Here is an 8,413-nt window from a genome sequence, read left to right as displayed (position 1 = left end):
GAAAAATTAATAGAGACCAGCAATGACAGAGATGACAGAATCAAGAGAACATTGAAACAACTATTATAATTCTGTATATTCAAAAGTAAAGGAGAGTGGACAGGAGTGAGGGACCCAGGTAGACTGCTGGGACGCTGGGATTTGGCAGAGAGGCCACCCAGATGCAAGGGAAAGCTCAACTTGGGGACCTGTTTGCTGCGATGGACAGGGAAAAGAGCATGACAATGGGTCCCCAGAGCCATGCTCAACAAAGTCGCAGCTGTGGAAGACATGGTCCTCATGATGGGGCGTGGCCGGCAGGTGCATAACTGCTCTACTCACAGCTTGAAAGAATGGGTGTGGCTATGTCCAGGGGGCGTGGCCATCATGTAAGGCCGCAGAGTGGTAAGGGGAGGGCTTGGTCAGAACGTGGGCGTGGCTCGTCGGGGGCGTGGCTTGCTGTCGTGGGGCGTGTTTCACACTGGGGGCGTGGTCCGTGCTGGGGGTGTGGTCCGCGCTGGGGGCGTGGCCAGGACGTGAGGGCGTGGCTAGCTCGAGGAAGTGTCCAGCACCAGGGCGGCTCCAAACCAGAACTGTCTGCATCCAACAGTCCTTGGGGAGCCAGCCGGAGGCTGTTGGCCAGGCCACGGGCTGTCACAGGACATCTCGAAAGTGAGACGCTGGGCCTCCCGGGGTGAGGATGGGCGGGTTTGGCACGCAGAATGGGGAAGGAAACAGGGGAAAGGAAGAGGCTCGGGGAAGGAAGCCACCTGGGCCGGGTGGAGCCTCTGACCGCCTGCCCTGCCCCTTGCCAGCGCCTGTCCCCAACAATGTGGCCATCCCTGGTCCTGGTGCTCCTGCTGCTTCCTGCTCTCCAGGCCGTTCCCTTCCCAGCTACCGACCTCCGGCAGGCCCGCCCGGGTCCATTCCAAGGTTTCAGCCATTCTTTGCGGGCTGGTGGAGGGGGTGCAGACAGGAAGAGAGGAAGCTGGGGACCCACAGAAAGGGAAAGAGACAGGGGTGGGCAGGAGCCTTTCTGGACAGGACAGAAAGAACAGACAGGGGCAAAGGGACAGGAACCTAGAAAAGAAAGAACAGGAGATGAAATGAGGGGTGGGGGACCCCGAGGGTCAGAGGGTGGAAAGAGGATCCTGTAGGAGGGACACCCTGGTTTCCAGGCTGGCCATCCATCCATCCATCACTTCCCTTGGAACTCCTGGGAGCCCTGCCTTGGGCCAGGGATGGTTTTCTGTCTGCCTTGGTGGTCTTCAGTGCCTCTGCAGGCATGACCACAGCACAGAGGACTGGAGTCCCTGGCACGGGAACTGTACCCCCCACTCCGAAGCCACCTCCAGGAATCCCTACTTTTCCCTCTTCAGTAGGAGCCCAAGCAGGGAAAGAGAGAAACACGTGGATGGACACCAAGCCATCTCCAGGCTCCACCTGTCCTGGTTCCTGAAGTGGCTGCTGCAGTGGTGTGGCCCACAAGCTAGGGAGGAGGACCTGCGACCCCATGACAGGCATGGAAGGCCATAGGCCATCCAGGACCGGCTCCTTGAGAGGGCCTGCCTGATGGGGGTACTGGGACTCCCCCATGCACCCCCAAGACTCTCTTCTTGTCCCATCCCGGGCCCATCAGCTGCTGTAAAGACTGAGGGTGGACACCGATGCCCTGGCAGGGGACAGAAGTGTCCCCTCACCAGACCCCATCCCCAGCACTGCTTAGAAATAAAAGTTCGTTCTCCCAGCTAGCTGTGCTTTCTTTTTTGATATCTGTCCCCAGGGACTGGTCAACCAGATTGTCCTAGTTCCTCCCAGTTCTAGGCCTGACCCCCTGCCCCTGATTCATGTCCTCATCCCTGCCTGAGCATTCAGTCCCTCACTCTGTCATTTCTAGCCACTACAGCCTATGACTGTCCTGCTCTTCCCCATAGTAGAGGACTTGGCTTTGACCTAGGACCTCAGAAGAAAGTGTTGAGATGCACACAGTAGGAATTTCTTATTATTTGTTTGGTTGGTTTTATTTTGTCTTCCTCTTTTGAGGCAGGGTCTCACTATGTAGCCCAAGCTGCCCTGTGGCACTGGGGTTTGAACTCAGGGCCTCACCCTTGCTAAGCAGATGCTCTTACCACTTGAGCCATTCCACCAGTCTTTTTTTGTGTTGTTTTTTCAAGATAGGGTCTCAGGAACTATTTGCCCGGGGCTGCCTTTGAACTGTGATCCTCCTGATCTCTGCCCCCTGAGTAACTGGGATTACAGGCATGAGCTACCAGCACATGGCTCTGCCCTGAAAATCTTGACCCTTGCACTTTATTACAGGCATACGACACCTTCACCCAGCTCATGGCACGAATTTCTAATCTTACTGGTTCCAACTCAAGAACTACTCACACCCCCAGGCACCAACTTTCTTTAATAGCACATATGCACAGTAGCCTTTGCTTCTTTCAGTGTTAGCAGTTTAAAAACCCCCACCCTGTGAGCTTTTTATAAGTGAAAAACACACCCAGACATTCCACACCTAGGTTCTTAACCAAGAGAAACAGAAGCACATACCCCTGCAAAGGTCCGCAGGGGAATGCTCAAAGCACCTTTGTTTTAATGCCACCATTTAGAAACAGCCCAAGTGGTAGAGCACCTGCTTTGCAAGTATGAAGCCCTGAGTTCAAATCCCAGTCCTGCCACAAAAAAAGAAACAAGCCAAATTTCTATCAACAGATGAATGGACAAACTGTAGTATAGCCTTACAATGGGATAAACCAATACAAAAGAATCATCCACATGTGAAACATGAATCGATCTCAAAAGCATTAACCTGAGCAAAAAGAGTAGAATAAAAAAGATTGCAGAGCTGGGTGCGGTAGTGCATGCCTGTATCCCAGTATGTGGGAGGGGGAGCGGAAACAGGAGGATCATGAGTTCAAGATCAGCCTGGGCAACATAGCAAGACACTGTCTTAAACATTTTTTTAAAACTACAGGTAATTCCATTTTTTAATGAAATCTTAGAAAAAAATCTCTAGCAACAGAAAATGGGAGGTGGCCTGGAGACACGAATGAGTAGGGTAAGATGGCAAGGAGACACGGAGAAGCCGGGGTGTGGGGAAGGTTGATGGGTTTGTTCATTTTCCTAACAGGTGTACACGTACATCTCAGAGTACTGAAACCATACACCTGCACAGGTTGATCCATCATGCCTCAATAACACAGCTTACACAATACTACCTGACCCCGAGCAACACCCAGCAGGACACTGGCCTTTTCCCTTCCTGGCCCCCTCTGTCTCCATGGAAACAAGACAAGCTCATCTGTACTGTGGGGAAGGACAGGTGGTTGGTGTCCCCCAATGCACCATCTCCCCTGCCCACTGTCAGTCTGGAATGTGACATCGGAAAGCTGGCCTCTCTACCCTCCCAGGGCCACATGGAGAGCAGGGAGTGTTCTTTGTCCCCTTTCTCTGTGGAACACCCCACCCTTCGGGCCTGACCAGAGTGCACAAGGGGGATGCAATGTATGGGGTCCTGCCTTGAGGCCCAGCATCCCCCCTTGTCGAAAAGTTAATATAGTTGCTGCCTGAGCATCCATTCTGGGCCTGATGGAAGAAAACAAGATGGGTAGGATGGCTGGTGATGAGACTGGGGCCAGAGTGCGTGGGTGCGTTTGGCAGAGAGCAGCCTGCACCAGAGCCTGAAGTGAACATGGAGGATGGAGCAGGAAGCGAGGCTACAGGAGCTATGACTGCCACCCTATCCCTTGGCTTCAAGCCACAGAGTGACTCAGGTTGCTCTTTGGTTGCCTCCATGTCCCCAGGCTGGTAGAACCATCCAACCAGATGGCAGCTACATCTGTTGAGAGGTAAATGCTCACCCAGGACAGTACTGGATTTGGGACCCTATCCATCTCCTGCTGTTCCACTGCCTATAAAATGCCTGTCTGTCTTCATGCCAGCCCCGTTGGAATGAGGAAAGTGAGCCATCACTACACCACCTCAGGATGTGAATGGTGAGACATCACTACAGAGCCTACACGAAAATATTAGGGACCTTCCATGCAACAAATTTGTCTACTCTACCCAGAGTGGACAACTTTCTAGAAGACACTGCTCACTGAGACTGACACAACAAATTGAGTAGATAATTTAAAATCAGATTCAAATCTATCATCTAAATTTTTCAATTTTTCCTGCAGGTTCAGATGACCTCATTAATAAATCCTTCTAAAAAAGCGTATGGGGAAATATTAGTGGCCGTCTGACATAAACACCTCCAGAAAATAGAAAACTCATGTTAAGTCAGAATGGCTTTGCACTAAGACCCCGCCAAAAAGTTAACTTAAAGAAAGGAAAAAGTCTCCGTTCAGTCTCTTTCAAAAACACAGACATGTAAGTCCTAAACAAGATCTTGCCAAGACTGGATGCAATGGGGCATACCTGTAGTCTCAGCTACTTGGGAGGTTGAGGCAAGAGGATCACTTGAGTCTAGGAGTTTGGAGCCAGCCTGGGCAACTAGTTAGACCTTGTTCAAAAAAAAAAAAAGATTCTAGCAAAACGAAGTCACCGTCATATGGCAGATAATTATAGGAATTACATCTGAATTAGGTAGAGCATCTTAGCCAGGAGGAGTTGGCCTCATGGCAGTATCCAGTGCTTCAAGAAATTAATGAATTTCCATGAGCTGCAGAATTTTGTCGGCATCCATTTCTTCAGAGGAAAACAGGACTCCAACATAAGGCCAACTTTGCATCTTGCCCCTGACATCTGACGGCAGGATGGAGCCTGTTCTGGAGAAAAGAGCCCACAGCCCACTCCCACGGACACCAGACCCCAAGTCCTCCCTCCAAGGGGATAAACAAGTCGATTTATTTATTTCACTAGTACTGGGGAATTGAACTCAGGGCATCATACTTGCTAGGCAAGCATTCTACCACTTGAGTCACACCACCACAGCCCTTTTGCTTTTAGGGATTTTTTTTCAGATTGGGGTCTCATGCTTTTGCCTGGGCCCTCCTCAGCCTGTGATTCTCCTATCTCCACCTCCTGAGTAACCAGGATTACAGGCATGCACCATCATGCCCGGTCTCAATTCTAATAGAAGCTAATGACTTGTAATCCTTTCTGCCTAGAGTCTTATTGCAAGAAAAAGACCAAAATTTGCTGGAGTACCACATCAAATGTGCTTACAAAGCGATGGGGAAGCAGGTTTGGGGTTTGGTGAGGACCAGGTAAACTACTTTCTGTGGGTACAGGTGGAACCCAAGGCTGGTAAAACCCAGGAGGCACTGGGGCCATGGTGTGATGGTAAACATCAGTAGACTATGTGAAGAAACAAAAAGCCCTGATTTGTGTCACTTGCCAATTTCCACAGTGTAAAGAACCCCACTGTGGCCAATTTAAGGCTAATCCTTCAAGTTAGGGATCGGCTCCCCAGAAGAAGTACAGCCGGGTGTGGCATGTCTCCTGCCTCCGTAGTCGCAGATAACGCCATCTTCTGTGATCTGGGAGTGACATCATCCAAGCATTTCTGTAAACACAGGGACGAGCAGGGAAGGCTGCTGCAGCCTTAGCCGGATGGTTCGGGAACTCTTTGTGTAACGTGCATGAAGGACGAAACCATAACTCCCATGCCTACCTGTCTTTATGGACCTGTTCAGAACCTGGGCTTTCCGCTGCCCATTGCAAGAGGCTGAGGTACCAGGAATTCCACTGATTGATTGATGATTGACTGATTGATTGTGGTACTGTAAGAGGCGTTCAAACTGCTTTTGCTGAGAAGCACTGACTCCTTACTTGGGCCCATGAATTAACTAAACCCAGGAGAAGCTTGGCATCTCTGCCTCCACTTTGTATCTGTTGTCCTTTGCTCTGAGCTACTCTGTCCTGCAGCCACCTTGGGATCAAGGAAGGACAGGAATGATTTTTGTGACAAGGGACTGAACCTTCCCATAAGGAACAACAGAGCCTTTCAGGACAGACGCCCATCCAAATGAGGACAATGACCTATAATGGTGAGGCTGCACTCTAGAGCAGGAGCGGTCATCTCATGGGAACCAGACCGCTCCCCTCAAGTGATGACTGTGACGTCTGCTCCGGAACCCCTCTGGGGACGCTTGGACTGAGAAAATGATCAACCAGAAGACAGCTGTGACTGGGACTGTGTAACTGTGCACATCTTTTGTCTCCTGTCCCTAATTCTTTGTCTACTTAAACCTTCAGCTCATGTCTGCACCCCGAAGATGGCAGAGGATGGGCTGAGGCTCACTGTGCCTCTTCCCCCGGTGTGTCCCCAGCCGTGTATAAACCTCTGTTCTCTGTTCTTTATTTGGCATATAGGGGCAAGTGGCCAGACCTGATGTGTGGAAACCCAGGAGTTTGGGCCTGGGGTCCAAACTCCAGTTTCAGTAGTGCAGGTTGAGCTCGGGCCTGGAGTTAGCAGGCGCTCCACCCCTTGAACTATGACCCCAGCCCTTTGGATTTGAGTTTGTTTTTCAGATAGGGTCTCACACTTTTGCCCAAGCCAGCCTCCTACCTCTGCCATCCTCCACCTCCCAAGTAACGGGGATCACAGTATGCGTCACCATGCCCGGATCAACTGTTTTATTTCTAAAACTCGGTTTCCCAGGTTTCATCACTGGGAAATGAATTTGAATCTGGAAAAATTTTATGTGATGGGCTTGTGGCTCCCAGCCCTCATCTTGGCAGAAAGGGAGATTTTGTCCTTTCCAGGGAGTGGGGAAGCCCCCCGGTCTCTTTTTCACATTGCTTACCTGGGCTCTTCCCCCCAGCAAGTCCACCCAAAGCGCTCAGCACCCCTGCCCAACCCTTCCCTCAGGGACAGCCTATCCTTCGTCCTGCTTTTGTAGCAGACACCTGCGGTTTCTAATTTCACCTGGGGCTGGCAGGTGTGAAGTATTGGGAAGCCCATATGGCCTCTGGTTCAGTCACTCCTCCAAACCACTGCTTTGTCTGTTTGTTTTGGGGGTACTGGCGAGGGAAGGGTTGAACGCAGATCATGCCTGCTACACAAGCACTTGACCACTTAAGTCATGCCCCCAAGCCTTTTTACTTCAGCTAGTTTTCAGATAGGGTCTTGCACTTTTGCCAAGGCTGCCCTCTGACTTTGATCCCCTATCTCTGCCTCCCAAGTAGCTGGGATTACAGGGGTGCACCACCATGCCTGGCCTCAATTCATTGTTGTGATTGATCAAACTGTTGTTCTGTCTCTTGTGTTTGTCTTTCAGTGGATTAAAAATTGAGGAAGAGAGAAGAGGGATGAATATCAACTTCCTCCCCACAACCCCCTAAGTTTGCACTGTTGTATAGACTCACCCACATGTACAAGCATTTGCAACAGCCTTGACATCTCTGTCCTCACCTCATCCCTTTGGCTCTCAATGACAATGTCCTGCAGGCTACAGCTGCTCCCCTGGATGCAACCTTTTAACTTTATTCCATTCTCCCCTGCATCAAATGGAGGGGTGGGGTCTTGGAAGGGCGGGGGTGGGGGGGTTCAGATTGCTAATGACTGAATTCCCACAAAAAAGGAAGAGGCTCCTTTTGGAGGATTTTTTAACCAGATGCCCCCAGTGAGTGGAAGTAGATAAAGTCACAAATCAAACATTGGTTAGAAGTTGGAGTGAAGAGCAGTGAGACGACATCCACCCAGCCTAAAATGCAAGAAGAGAAAAGGCCAGCACCACTGAAGGATTGGATCCGAAAAAGAAGTGGACACTCAAGGTGACACCATGACAGCCATTCCCGCTCCTCAGGCCCCCCAATCTGATGGCATCACCTCCAGGCCAGACAGTGGAGGATCCTTGGATGTAGAAAAGACTCCAGCTGAACGTGGGTCCCCCTTGCTGTCCCCGGGGACGAATGTGGAGCAGTTCTGCCCTCTGGTGGCAGTGTGCAGAACTGCACCACCAGCCCATGTTAACTTTTTCCAGAAATACCCTCTGAACTGGCCCACTCTAACCCACAAAAGTGCCTTGTGTATTTGCATTCTAATAAGGAGAACAGCAAAGACTTTAATTAAAAGCAATTACTGCTGTGAAGGGAACGAGGCACTGAGGGAGGCCACCTGAAGGGTCAGGGTGGCCCCTACAAGACATCCAATTGCTAGGAAATTTGAAGGGTGGCCTCTGGGCTCCAGAGGCCAAGCTCATGTGGCCCGGCTTTGTCCCCGGTGTCACACTAGGGAGCAGAGCTGGACTTCTCCTTCTGGGGTGCCAGCTCCTCACTCCGGGCTCCATTCCAGCCATGTGGTGTCTGGGCTCTGGGATGGCTGGCCCGGGTCACCTCTCCTCCATCTCAGGGTTTTGTGTCGGGTCCCGGGGCTCCTGTGCTCTTTGGTTCTGACCCTAGGGTTAGGGCTAGGCTCTGAGCTCAGGTTTTCTCTAGGGCTGAGAGGATTCAGGTGGACCTCAGCAGGCGTGAGAAT

The sequence above is a fragment of the Castor canadensis genome, chromosome 6, assembly GCF_047511655.1.
Source record: "Castor canadensis chromosome 6, mCasCan1.hap1v2, whole genome shotgun sequence".
NCBI lineage: Eukaryota > Metazoa > Chordata > Mammalia > Rodentia > Castoridae > Castor > Castor canadensis.
The sequence above is the reverse complement of the archived record's forward strand: the minus strand, read 5'-3'. Positions refer to the sequence as shown.